The sequence below is a fragment of the Pleurodeles waltl genome, chromosome 1_1 (genome assembly GCF_031143425.1).
Source record: "Pleurodeles waltl isolate 20211129_DDA chromosome 1_1, aPleWal1.hap1.20221129, whole genome shotgun sequence".
Lineage (NCBI taxonomy): Eukaryota > Metazoa > Chordata > Amphibia > Caudata > Salamandridae > Pleurodeles > Pleurodeles waltl.
In genome coordinates this window covers 536,020,961-536,033,624 of record NC_090436.1, presented here as the reverse complement: position 1 = coordinate 536,033,624, position 12,664 = coordinate 536,020,961, and positions in this window count along the sequence as shown.

Below are 12,664 nucleotides of genomic sequence, written 5' to 3'. Positions count from 1 at the left end.
TTTGAGGGTGTCAGAGAACCAGAGAGGTTTTTTGGTGTTGGTCTGTCAATGCGTGCGTTTGAGGGGAGCAAGGATGTCTGCGCAGTTGGAGATCCAGTTTGTGAGGTTGAGGGCTGCGTCGTTGGGGTCGGTGGAGAGGGTGGGTTGGTTGGCGGCGAGTGCGGAGAAGAGTTGCTCTTCGGGGATCTTGTTCCACTATCGACGAGGGATGGGTTGGGTGCGGAGGTGGCGGGTCTCGCGTCGGAATGTGAAGTGGACGCAGCTGTGGTCGGTCCAGTGTAGGGCGGAGGCGTGGCTGAAGAAGACGTGTTTGCTGGCGGAGAAGATGGGGTCAAGCGTGTGTCCGGCGATGTGGGTGGCGGTGTTCACCAGTTGTTTGAGGCCGAGGTTGTCGAGGTTGTCGAGCAGGGTGGTGGTGTTGGGGTCGTTGTTTTGTTCCAGATGGAAGTTGAGGTCACCTAGGAGGATGTAGGCCGGCGAGGCGAGGGCGTGCGGGGAGATGAATTCGGCGATGGCGTCGCTGAAAGGGGCGCATGGCCCGGGAGGACGGTAGACGAGGGATCCTCTGAGGGTGGTCCTCGGATCGGTGCGAATCTGAAATGAGGAACTTGCCCACTGGTTCTGGAGGGGGCTCATGCCCATTTGTCTTTGCTGGGGAGTGCAAGGCCACAGTCTCTGAAGTGGGGAACTTGCCCACTGGTTCTGGAGGGGGCTCCTTGTACAACAGTCCCTGAAGGGTGGCCTACATGCCCTCTGCTGGAAGTGAGGGCTGCTGTGTTTTTGCTGGAGATGAGGGCGTCTGTGCCCTGCTGGAGATGAGGGCTGCTATGTCTCTGCTGGAGGTGAGGGCTGCTGTGCATGTGCTGGAGGCTCCTTGCCCTCTGCTGTAGGTGGGGACTCCCTGCCCTCTGCTGGAGGTGAGGGCTGCTTGACTCTGCTGGAAGTGAGGGCTGCTTTGTCTTGGTTGGAGGGGAGGGCTGCTGTGTCTCTGCTGGAGATGGAGGCTCCTTGCCCTCCACTGGTGAAGTGGGCCTCTTGCCTTTCATTGGTGGTTGAGTGGGAACCTTCACTTTCATTGGTGCTTGAGTGCGAACCTTCACTTTAATTGGTGGTTGAGTGGGAACCTTCACTTTATTTGCTGGTGGAGGGGGATCCTTGGCAATCTTCGCTGGTGGAGTAGGAACCATGTGTCCCCTCTTGTGATGGGTATCCTTGGCCTTATACATGTCACTTGTGTCCTTGCCCCAAGGAGTAGAAGGTGCCTCCTCTGTACCCGCTTCATGCCCCTTGCTTTTCACCACCCTAGTCCTTCCTTTCTGAGCCGGAGGTCTGCTCTCAGTAGGAGTGGCAACTGTCACACTCTGGGGCCCCTTTGTGCCAGCAGCTGATGATTTGATGTGAGCAGTGGCAGATTGTTTGGCTGAGGTGCTGGGCTGGATCGTTGGAACCCTGCTCTTAGGGGCAGGACGGGGGGTGAAGGGAAGAGGTCCAGACATGCAAGGAAAAGCTTCTTAGGGGTGTTGGGGTGGGATGTGGGAGGAGGGATGGGAGGTTGAGGGAGTGGTTGTCGGAGGTGTACTTTTGCTGGACTTGGGTTCAGATGCATGGACAGTGTGTGTGTGTGGGGTGGATGGCTGTTGGGTGACTGTACGTGCATTTGTGTCTCTTAAGAGGGGGCAGACAGGGTGTGAGAGGACATGGGGGATGCATGGATGGATGTTGTGGAGGTGTCTGAAAGTGAGGTATGTGTGCTACATGATATGGTGATGGCAGTAGTGGCTGTTGATGCAGTGCATACAGGTGTGAGTGCGGATGTGATTGTGATGGAGGAGGAGGGGGAGACAGTGGATGTGATTGTGTGTGCAAGTGTCTGTTGTTTGTGTGAGTTCATGTGGCCTGAAGTGTGCTGCCTATGTTTCACTGTGCTACTCTTGTGTGATGTTTTGTGTGCATGCTTCTCTGTATCTGTGCCTTGGATGGGATGGGATTGAGGAGACTGGGACTGGGAAGTAGTAGTTGGGGGGGGGGGTAGAAACAGGGACACTGGCTGCCATTAGAAAGGAGGCCAGAGCCTGAAATGATCTCTGTGGGGCTGCCAACCCACCCTAGATGCCCTCTAGGTATGTATTGCATTGCTGCATCTGGGATGCCAGCCCCTGGATGGCAATCAAATGGTTGACTGCCCTACAGAGATGGATCTCAGGAGGTCAATATCCTCCTTACTCAGGGCAGCAGGGCTCACTGGGGCAGGGCCTGAGGTGCCTGGGGCAAAGGAGATGCCCATCCTCCTGGGTGAGTGGGTACGGGCAACTCAGTGGGGGGCTACTGGGATGGCGGCTGTACCTGTAGCTGGGGTGGTTCCAGAGGTGCCTGCCACCGCCAGGGAGCTTCCATTGGAGGAGGAGTCAAAATCAGTGTTGTCACCTCCTGTTGGAAAATGGGTTATTGGTAAGGACAGGTAAGTACCTACACTTAGCAATAGGCCACTAACCTCCACTTAGGTCCAGTTAGGTCTCAGTAAATTAAACCCAGCTCAACCCTTGGTAGCTTGGAAACGAACGACAAGGCTTAACTTAGGAGACAGAGTGTAAAGCATTCAAATATCACAAAAACAACAATTAAATAAAACACAGAAAACAGTTTAAAAATCCACAACCAATTTATAAAAATAGATTTTATTTTTATCTTTAAAATGACACAAAAATGAATAAAATCGGATAAGGAGAACCGGAGATATGATGTTTTAAAGAATGATTGTTTTTTAGCGCCTAGAAACAAAAAGCGCCAATCGGGTCATCTGGTTGCACCTCGACCGGGGCAAAGTCAATGTTTAAGGCCGTCTGCGATAGAGCCCTGCTCGGCTACAGGCCACGGAAGGCCTCAGTCAAAAGTTTACCTTCGCACTTAGTCGTTTTTCTGAAACTCTTCTCCTGATACGCATCACGGGAATCTTCGGTGGAGATTTTCACCTTCGGAATTAGTCGTTTTTTTCTTGGTGAAAATCCTTCGACCAGGGTAAACCTGGATCTTGATCCGACGTCCTTGGAGCCCTTCTCGGATACGCTGGCTGGGAGGTCCTGGTCAACTTTGTTCATTCGGACTTAGTTTCTTTTTTGGATATTTTCTTCACCGGGGCGAACCTGCAAATCAGGCCGGGTCACAGTAGAGGCAAGCCGGCTAGAGTTGCTGCGGCGGGTCGGTCCCTCTATGGAGCTTTTTTTCAAAAGTTCTCCAAACTTCTCCAAACTTCTGGGTCTTCACCCAGATGTTCTTTTAAGGTTCTTTTGGGGTCCACAGCTCACCCCAAGGGTCCAGAAGCTCTGAGATGATCCTTGGGGGTGTGGACTGCAACTCCCAGAATGCACCTGCCGCAAACTCCTTTTTGGCCACTAGGCAGTGATCAGCTGGTTGATTTCTTCAGGAGTTGGTGCAGGGGACTCTGGTTAGCAATGTTTCTCCTGTAGCAAACAGGGAGTCCCTCCTTGAACCAGTTGAAGCCAGGCAAAGTCCTTCTTGTGGTGAAGCCCAAGTGTGCAGCTGGTGCAGTCCTTCTGAGTGCAGGTTCCAGGTGCAGGCCAGAGGTCCAGCAGGGCAGTCCTTCTTCTCCTTTGGTTCTTCCTTGTTGGAATCTGATGGGGATCTGAGGTGTGGGTGCAGGTCTGCCAGTTTTATTCTAGCTCCTGGGTGAAAAAAAGGGAGGTCATGTTTCTCCAATCAGGTGCAGGGTCCTTCCCCCTGTGATGAACACTTCCTGGGAAGTGTGGCAAAAATCAATCCCAGGAGGCAACATTCTTCAAAAATCCATCATGGCTGAAAATGATTTTTGGAGGTTACATCTGGCTGAGCCCACCCACTGGTGTGGCTAAAAAGCATAAACACACCCCTCTTCTGCCCTCTCCTAATCTAATCAAGGGGGCACCTAGTTGTCTGGGGTTGCAGGATGTGGGGGTGTTGCTGGGTTGCTCCAAATGTCCTTTTCTGCTTTTGAAGACCAGTTTGGCAGCCCTCCCTCTTCCTGCCTCACCATCTGCTGAGGGGAAATTCCCTCCCACAGGCACATCTCTTTGTGTGAAGCCAGGCCACTTCAAAACTCACCAAGGCAGCCTGGCCAATCAGGGCACAGCAGCAAAAACAATGCAGGGCGGAAATTGGCAACTTTTCAGGGAAAGTTTGAAACTCTTTACCTAACAAGTTATATTAAATCCAACAACTGGAAGTTGTGGGATTTATTATAACAATTAATTTGATACCAAACTCTTTGTATGTGTCAGTTAAGGGGACTTTAAAAATTAAAAGAAAGTGTCCCCATTCTAGCCTATGAAGGGCATTCACTACAATGAGGAAAAACAAATTTGGCCATTGTTACCTCACCAGGGCTTATACAACTACTTTTATAAGGTCCCTGCTTATAGTTACATGGCGCCCAGCCATAGGGGCACATAGGGCACACCTTAGGGGTGACTTATATGTACAAATAAGGTATTTTAAGACTTTGGAACTACTTTTAATTCCAAAGTGGAATTTGCATATAACTTTAATTTAAAGGCCTGCCTTTAAAATGCCACTGGGCCCCTCAGCCGTGCACCTATGGGTGTACTACCTATGCTGCGGTCCCTAAACCTACATGCCCTACCATATACTAGGGTCTTATAGGTAGGTTAACTTAGACAATTATAATTAGCCTAATTTGCATATCCACTTTACACAGAGCACTGGCCCTGGGACTGGTAAGCAGTACCCAGGGTACAGCCAAGAGTCAGTAACCACCAGTCCAAAAAGTGTGGGGGTGACCAGGGCAAAAAGGAGGACTTTCCTACACCTCCTGTCTCCACCATGGTGCTCCCTCATCCTCCGTCCCACTGGTCCCCTCAGCGTCCTTGGACTCTGCCTCCTGGGTTCTGTGGGATTAAGCTCCCTCAGTCGCTGGTCCCCCTGCTCCTTCACCAGATGATGCTAATGCACACATGGACAGCATGACAGAAGATACCATGGGGAGAGAGAGAAAGGGAGCACTGACTCAATTACAGCAACAACACCACAGTTGGCATACACATTACCATCACACACAGGGATAAGGATTGAGCACTATACATCGCACTGGCTTTACATTGGCTAAGTGCCACAGCAAGATGAGAGCCAACCACCGTCAACTGCACCCCTCCTGCAACCCAGTAATCCCTGTCTGACATGGAATGCTACCTTTCTAGATTACCAGATTTTGCTATACACCCATTTACCTTGACTTGGATCATGCTACAATGGCTGAGCTTGCATTAAGGAGCACCCACTAGCCAAAACCCACCACTAGGATCCCATGCAAGGCAACAAATATGGTTGTTACACACATTATACTCAGCCCCTTGCAGCTGCTGTCCTGCTCTCAAGCACCCATCCAGCTCTGGGTAGGCCACCATCAGTATGCGGGCCATTAGGTTGACAGGTTCCGACGGGCACCCCTCCCTCGTTGGGAAGCTATCCCCAGCTGGGCCTCCGCAGTCTTCCGGGCCCAGTGTTTCAGGTCCTCCCACCTCTTCATGCAGTGGTTGCTCCACCTGCTTTAGACCCCCAGGGTCCGCACATCCTTGGCGATGGCAAACCACAATCTCTTCTTCTAGCAGGCGCTGACCTGCAGAGGTAATACAGACAGGAGCACACCATTAACCATACAATCCAGCCAGTCACACATATGGCACAAAAGTACCATTTCCATCTTCATTGGCACACACATGACCCAGAGCACTGCATGTACACTACCACCAGACATACTACTCACCCAAATTACAAACTGCTAGCACACACATCTCCATGCAACCTTGTCATATGCATCGTGCCCATGGTGTACTCACCTGTTGGTCTGGAGTCCCATACAGCTGTCCATACAGGGGTAGGATCCCATCCACCAGGCGCTCTAACTCCTCTGAAGTGAAGTAGGGGCCCTTTCCCCTGTCACACAGGCCATGGCAGGATCCAGACACAGGTCTTAGCAGTACACGCAGTGGAGGCGTTGTCCTGTGGAAAGTCAGAAATCAAGTGAGGTTTTAGACAGAAAATGGCAGTCACGTCTGTGGCAGTGTACACCATCACCGACGCTGGTGATCCCCATTGGACACTGTACCGCATAGACCCCCATTTTAGCCAATGAAGAATAGCACGGTGGTTCAAGACCACCTTCTGCCATTATGCCCAGCCCTGGCGTAGTGACATCACTTCCACCTGTCCATACTTATAGGACAGGCGGTCGCCATTTTATTGTGATGGACAACATTCAGAAATAGGAAACTGTTCATTGCTATAAATTGCACATACATCGCCATTCACATTGTCTGATTACATGCATGCTTTATGTTCACTGAGGTGGTGGTTCCATTGTTCAGATATTCACTCTTATGCCCCTTAGATACCTACCACTGCTGAGTAATAGGAGGAGGAGACAAGACTCGGTGTACAGACCCATTGTGGACTTGGCTACACTGGAGGACTGGCACATAATACTGACCTATAGACTGGACAGGGCCACAATCACAAAGCTGTGTACTCAATTAGAGCCTGATCTGATATCAGCTATCCGTCATCCCACTGGGATTCCCTCTCTTGTGCAAGTTCTATCAGTGCTACATTTCCTGGCAACTGGTTCTTTCCAAGTGACAGTGGGCTTGGCAGCAGGAATGTCACAGCCAATGTTCTCAATAGTGCTGGCAACGGTTTTGTCTGCCTTGGTCAAACACATGTGCAGCTACATCGCTTTCCTCCAAGTGGAAGATTTGACCACTGTGAAGGCTGGATTCTATGCAATGGGACATATACCAAATATTATTGGTGCAATTGACAGAACACATATTGCATTTTCCCCCCCCAACCCCTGGCACAATTAACAGGTATTCAGGAATGGTAAGAGTTTCCACTCACTCAATGAGCAAATGGTGGACCAGTACATCTCCCACGTCACTGCCAAGTAACCTAGGTCGGTGCAAGACGCCTCCGTCCTGAGGAATAGCGGCATCCCAAATGTGATGACACAACTACAGAGGCAAGGGTATGGCTAATAGGTGAGCCAGAGTCCCCACCCACTGTTTGTTTGTGTATGCCTTCAGGACTCATCCCCCATACCATTGTGTAAGGCTGTTTGTCCCTCAATACTTGCAGGTGACTCTGGCAACTCAAACCTATTGTGGCTCCTGATCCCTGTGAGGAATGCCAGGACAGGGGCTGAGAATCGGTATAATGATGCATATGGGCAAACCAGGCGGATCATAGAACATACCTTCGGACTCCTGAAGGCCAGGTTCAAATGCCTCCATCTCACAGGTGGATCCCTGTGCTACTCAGCTGAGAAGGTTTGCCAGATAGTTGTAGCATGCTGCATGTTGCCTGCATAAGGCATAAGATGTGCCTTACATGCAGGAGGAGGAGATTGGAAATGATCCACTGGCAGCAGTGGACCCTGAGGACAGTGAGGATGAGGATGTGGACAACAGAACATCAGCTATATGGCAGTACTACCAATGACACACATGTGAGACAGTGGAACTGACCATTCCTCTGGTTATTTATCCTTTCAGTGTTGCTGTAGCATGATGGCAGTCAATTCCTTTGCACCTCACCTATACCTCCTCATTGTGCACATGTTGGTGTTATAACTACTATGTACTGATGTGATTACTACAGACAGCTACAGGTCATTATTTGTATGCTATCACAGAGTTCAGGTCATTTGCACAAGATGTAACTGTTACCATAATTGCACATTTTCTTAACACAAAGCACTATCAATTAAGATGTGTTCAAGGGGTTTTATTGTAGTGAAATATAAAGACGGAATAGTGCAATGAAATGGGGTGATGGTAGAGGTAAGTCCAGGGTATTGGTCCAGTCTGTTTGTAGCACAGGTCCAGTGTCCAAGGGGCCATAGGAAGGGGAGCATAGGAAGTTCAAAGTTGACAGGGTGGCAGAGTGGGATACAAGAGGGACATTCAGGAGGGTCTCATTTCCTGGCGATAATCTTGGTCTTGGCAAGTGTCTTTGGCATCTGCCTGGGTCACAGGGACCGTTTACTGGGTGGTTCACCTTCAGCAGGGAGAGGCCTGCTGGTGGCCTGTCGGTCCTGGGGCAGGGCCTCCTGTCCACTAGCTGCAGCAGATGTGGTGGGCTGTTCAGTTGACTGGCTAGTGGAAGGGGCCCGCTGGTTTGCTGTGTATTCCTTCATTATGTTGCCCATGTCAGCCAGCACCCCTGCTATGGAGACCATGGTGGTGTTGATGGACTGCAAATCTTTCCGGATCTCCTGATGGTGTACCTCCGGCAGCTGCTGGTTCTCATGCATGATGTCAAGAATCTGGCACATCTTATCCTGTGAGTACTGTTAAGCCCCCAGGACATTAGTGAGTGGCTCCAGGACAGTCGTACCTTGAGCCTGTCCTCCCCCTGGTGCACAGCTGTCCTCCAAGTGTCACTGTCCCCCTGTGCCTGTGTCCCCTGAATGGTGTGCCCACTGCCATTGACTCCAGGACCTCGATTGTCTTGGCTGTGAGGTGTGGACTGAGGTTCCTGTGCAGGTGGGCACACTACTGATTGACGTGTCCTGGGGACAGAGGTTTGGGGGTGTTGGCTGGCTGCTGTGGTGTTTGAGTCTGAGGGGGGAGGCTCTGTGGTGGACTGGTAGTGGGCTGGGGTGGCTGACTGACCAGAGGTCCCTGATGGGCCAGGATGTCCACAGTTACAATCATCACTGGGGGCATCTTCTGTTGTGGGGCTGTATAGCCGTGGCACCTCCTCGTCGCCGAGATTGGCTGGGGCTCCTGTGGGGATGTAAGTGATGTATTATGCTTCATGTCTGTGACATATTCTACATCCCTAACTTCCCCTATATAGTTGCTGTTGCCCTGCCACCTTTGTTTGTGTATGGTGATCGATTGTGGAATTGTTAGTTCTCCATGCTGTGCATGCATAGGCGGTGGGTGTAGATGCAGGGCTGGGAGGACTGTACATGCAGGGTTCGGCATTGGAGTTAGTCATATGTGTAGGAGCACTGTGTGGGATAGAGTGGAGTGATGGAAGTCCGGGTGAGGGGCGGAGATGGCATGCAGGTGTAGGGGGGGTGACAGTTTGTACGTATTGACTCACCAGTGTCTAGTCCTCTGGCTAATCCATTGAGTCCCTTAGGATGCAGTATTGCCAAGACCTGCTCCTCCCATGCTGTCAGCTGTGGGGGAGGAGGTGGCAGTCTGCCACCAGTTCTCTGCATGGCGAGCTGGTACCTTGCCGCCATGGAACGTACCTTCCCCCGTAGGTCGTTCCACCTCTTCCTGATGTTGTCCCCTGTTCTTGGATACTGTCCCACAGCGTCACCCGGTCCACAATTCTCCACCATAGCTCCATCTGCCTTGTAATGGGTATTTGCTGTACCTGTGCTCCAAACAGCTGTGGCTCTACCCTGACTATTTCCTCCAACAGGACCTGCAACTCCTCATCTGTGAAACAGTGGTGCCTTTGTGGAGACATGGGTTTTTCTGGTGTGTATTGTGCAGTGGGTGTTGAATAATGTGATGGGGTGTGGGGTGCGTGACGGATGGCTGGATGTTAGTGTTGTAGATAGCTGTATCCATGATTTGAGTGTCTGACTTGTGGATATTTTTCGTGTTCGTAAAGGGTTGTTGGTAATATGGGTGTGTGTTTTATAGTGCTGTTGGTGGGTGGGTGTGGTGTGTGTATTAGTGTCAGGTGTGTGTTTTTGGTATTGGCCAATGTTGTGTTGTTTTGTATTTGGGTGGCCATTCTGACGGCGTCGGGGTGTACCTCCTATGGTTTACCGCTGTTGAATGTCCGCCATGGTGATTCATAGGTCATAATATGGAGGGCATTGTTTTGTTGGCGTGACGGTGTTGGTGTTTGTACCGACAGTTTAACACTTACCTTTGATCTGGCGGATTTGTGTTTGTGACAGAATTCTGTCGGTTTAGTGTGTGTGTGTGTCAAAATATGGTGAATGGATGTTCGCCTCCGCGACAGTATGTTGGCGGCCATCACCATGGTGGTAAGCGGGATATACCACCAATGTCTTAATGACCACCATGATCTATTATTCTCCCCTTCGCCAAGCTTTTCAGTATGATAGCTACCCCTTCACATTACATCTCTGTTTTGTGCAGGCAAACTGAGCAATCCTTTTTTGGCCCTTTAGTATTTTAGCGCAATCTTCTAAAAGCAAGTGTGTTTCTGAAATATTTTAATGTTGCTATCAGTTTGTTTTAAGAACACGATTCTCCTCCGCTTGCCTGCTACTCTAAGCCCATTTACATTCCATGTTAGGACCATTAAATGTAACTTATCATTTGACTCTGTCTATCATTTACACACCTATTGTCAGGAATGAGGACCTTCTTTATTTTGTTTTCACCGACATGCTCCCCACCCTGTGCTTATAATCTATGGAGTATGCTTTTTTGTACATGCTCCCCAAACTGTCTTCCCCTCCTACCCACCTGGAGAACACTCCAAACATCTTTTGGTGGGTAACTCCTTGTACAAATGGGCCGCTGCTCTTCCATGTCCACTTTTATAATGCACTTAGTTGTATTACATTTTCAACCTCTGCAGGGTCTTTGATATTCTGCATCTTGTTGGTCACCATTATCCTCAAGGTGGCAGGAAATTTCACTTGGGCTGTGGCACCCGGAGATCTGAGTTCCTGAATGCATTTCCTCAGTTCTTATTGCCTGTGTTGGGTCATCCTAGAGATTTCCAATCTAATGTGGAAAGTCATGTAATCTGAAATCGAATATCACTTTTGTATATATTTCTGCACAAAGTATCATCATAAACTGTGATAAACTGAACGCACAGGAGACGGTTCTCAAAACCACTTGCACAAGTAAGTCAGATTTGCAGGTGCAAATCCCAATATTTTTGGGTGTAATGCAAATTTTCTAATTCAGAAACGTTGTTTGTTCAATCCCAAATGAATTTGCTTTCTCAAAGATTTTTATGTGGATGTTGCAGAGTGTGAATGCCCAGTGAAGTAATGAATCTGCTAAAAATTTAAATTTGTGGATTTTCACAAATTCATCAGCCTCCCAATCTGACAATGGGAAAGGTGAGAGATATACTTCATCAGAGACAAAAGTATGGGCCAGATGTATTAAAGGTTTTTCCCCATTCTGTGTCTATGGGAAAAAGTGTTCGTACATATGGCCCTAAGTCCCTTCAGGTGGTGGAAAATGCATATACCCAAAATCGGTCACTGTATAGGGAAGAAAGGTCTTCAGGGAGAGAATCCTGAGGAGAAAAATAAACAAACACTAATTTTAGCATAAGCATAATGAGGAAATCACTGATTGTTGTAGGTTTTGAGGCATAATTTGGAATTCTTTCATAAATTTTAAAAATTAAAAAACGTCCTGCGAAGCATGGTCATCAATATGTAGATGTAGCTTTCAGACTCTATTGTGAACAAGATCATTAAAATTATTTAAGTAGAAGTTTTTCAGAACACGAACAAGTGCTATTTTTAAATTTAGAAAATGTGCATACACCCACCTGTGAAACACAATAACACTCACCCACACACCCCGGGGCTATTCTAAAGAACACACAAATTAAAGACGGGGGAGAGTTAGCAAGTGACAACCGGAAATAATATAATAAATCACCAGATATCTACTCACCTTTGTTCTCCCTGGTAATGCTGCCTTTCACCCAATCGAAATGTACCTGGGATATTCGCCCTCTCTCTCTCCCGCACACTTCTTCTAACAGTACTGTTGAACCTGGCCCTTTTTACAGGGTCATCCCCAATCTTTTTACCTCCTTCCTCCTATTTTTTCTGACCTGCTTTTGTTGGCTTTAGGACTGTGGGCACTTTACCACCGCTAACCAGTGATAAAGTGCATGTGCTCTCTGTGTAAATTGTATTGTTGATTGGTTTATCCATTATTGGCATATTTGATTTACTAGTAAGTCCCAGTAAAGTGCACTAGAGGAGCTCAGGGCCTGTACATCAAATGCTATTAGTGGGCCTGCAGCACTGGTTGTGCCACCCACATGGGTAGCCCTATAAACATGGCTCAGACCTGCCACTGCAGTGTCTGTAGGTTCAGTTTTAAACTGCCAATTCGACTTGGTAAATCTACCCACTTGCCATGCCTAACCCTTCCCTTTTTATACATGTGAGGCACCCCTAAGGTAGGTCCTAGATAGCCCCATGGGCAGGGTGCAGTGTTTGTTAAAGGTAGGACATGTTCTGATGTGTTTTACATGTCCTAAAAGTGAAATATTACCAAATTGGGTTTTCACTGTTGCAAGGCCTATCCCTCTCATAGGTTAACATGGAGACTGCCTTCAAATAACTTTAAAGTACAAATTCCCTTTGGTTGATAGAAATATGGAGTTTGGTGTCTCTGAACTCACAATTTAAAAATACATTGTTTAGTGAAGTTGGTTTTTAGATTGTTAGTTTGAAAATACCACTTTTAGAAAATGGGAATTTTCTTGCTTAAACCATTCTGGGCCTCCGCCTGTTTGTGGATTCCCTATCTAGGTCAGACTGACAGTTGGGCTGTTTGTGAATCCCCTCTAGACAGTGACACAAAGGGAGCTGGGGTGTAGCCTGCATATCCTGATGAGCCATTTGAGTTAGAGTGGAGGGAAGAGTGGTCACTTACACCTAAAT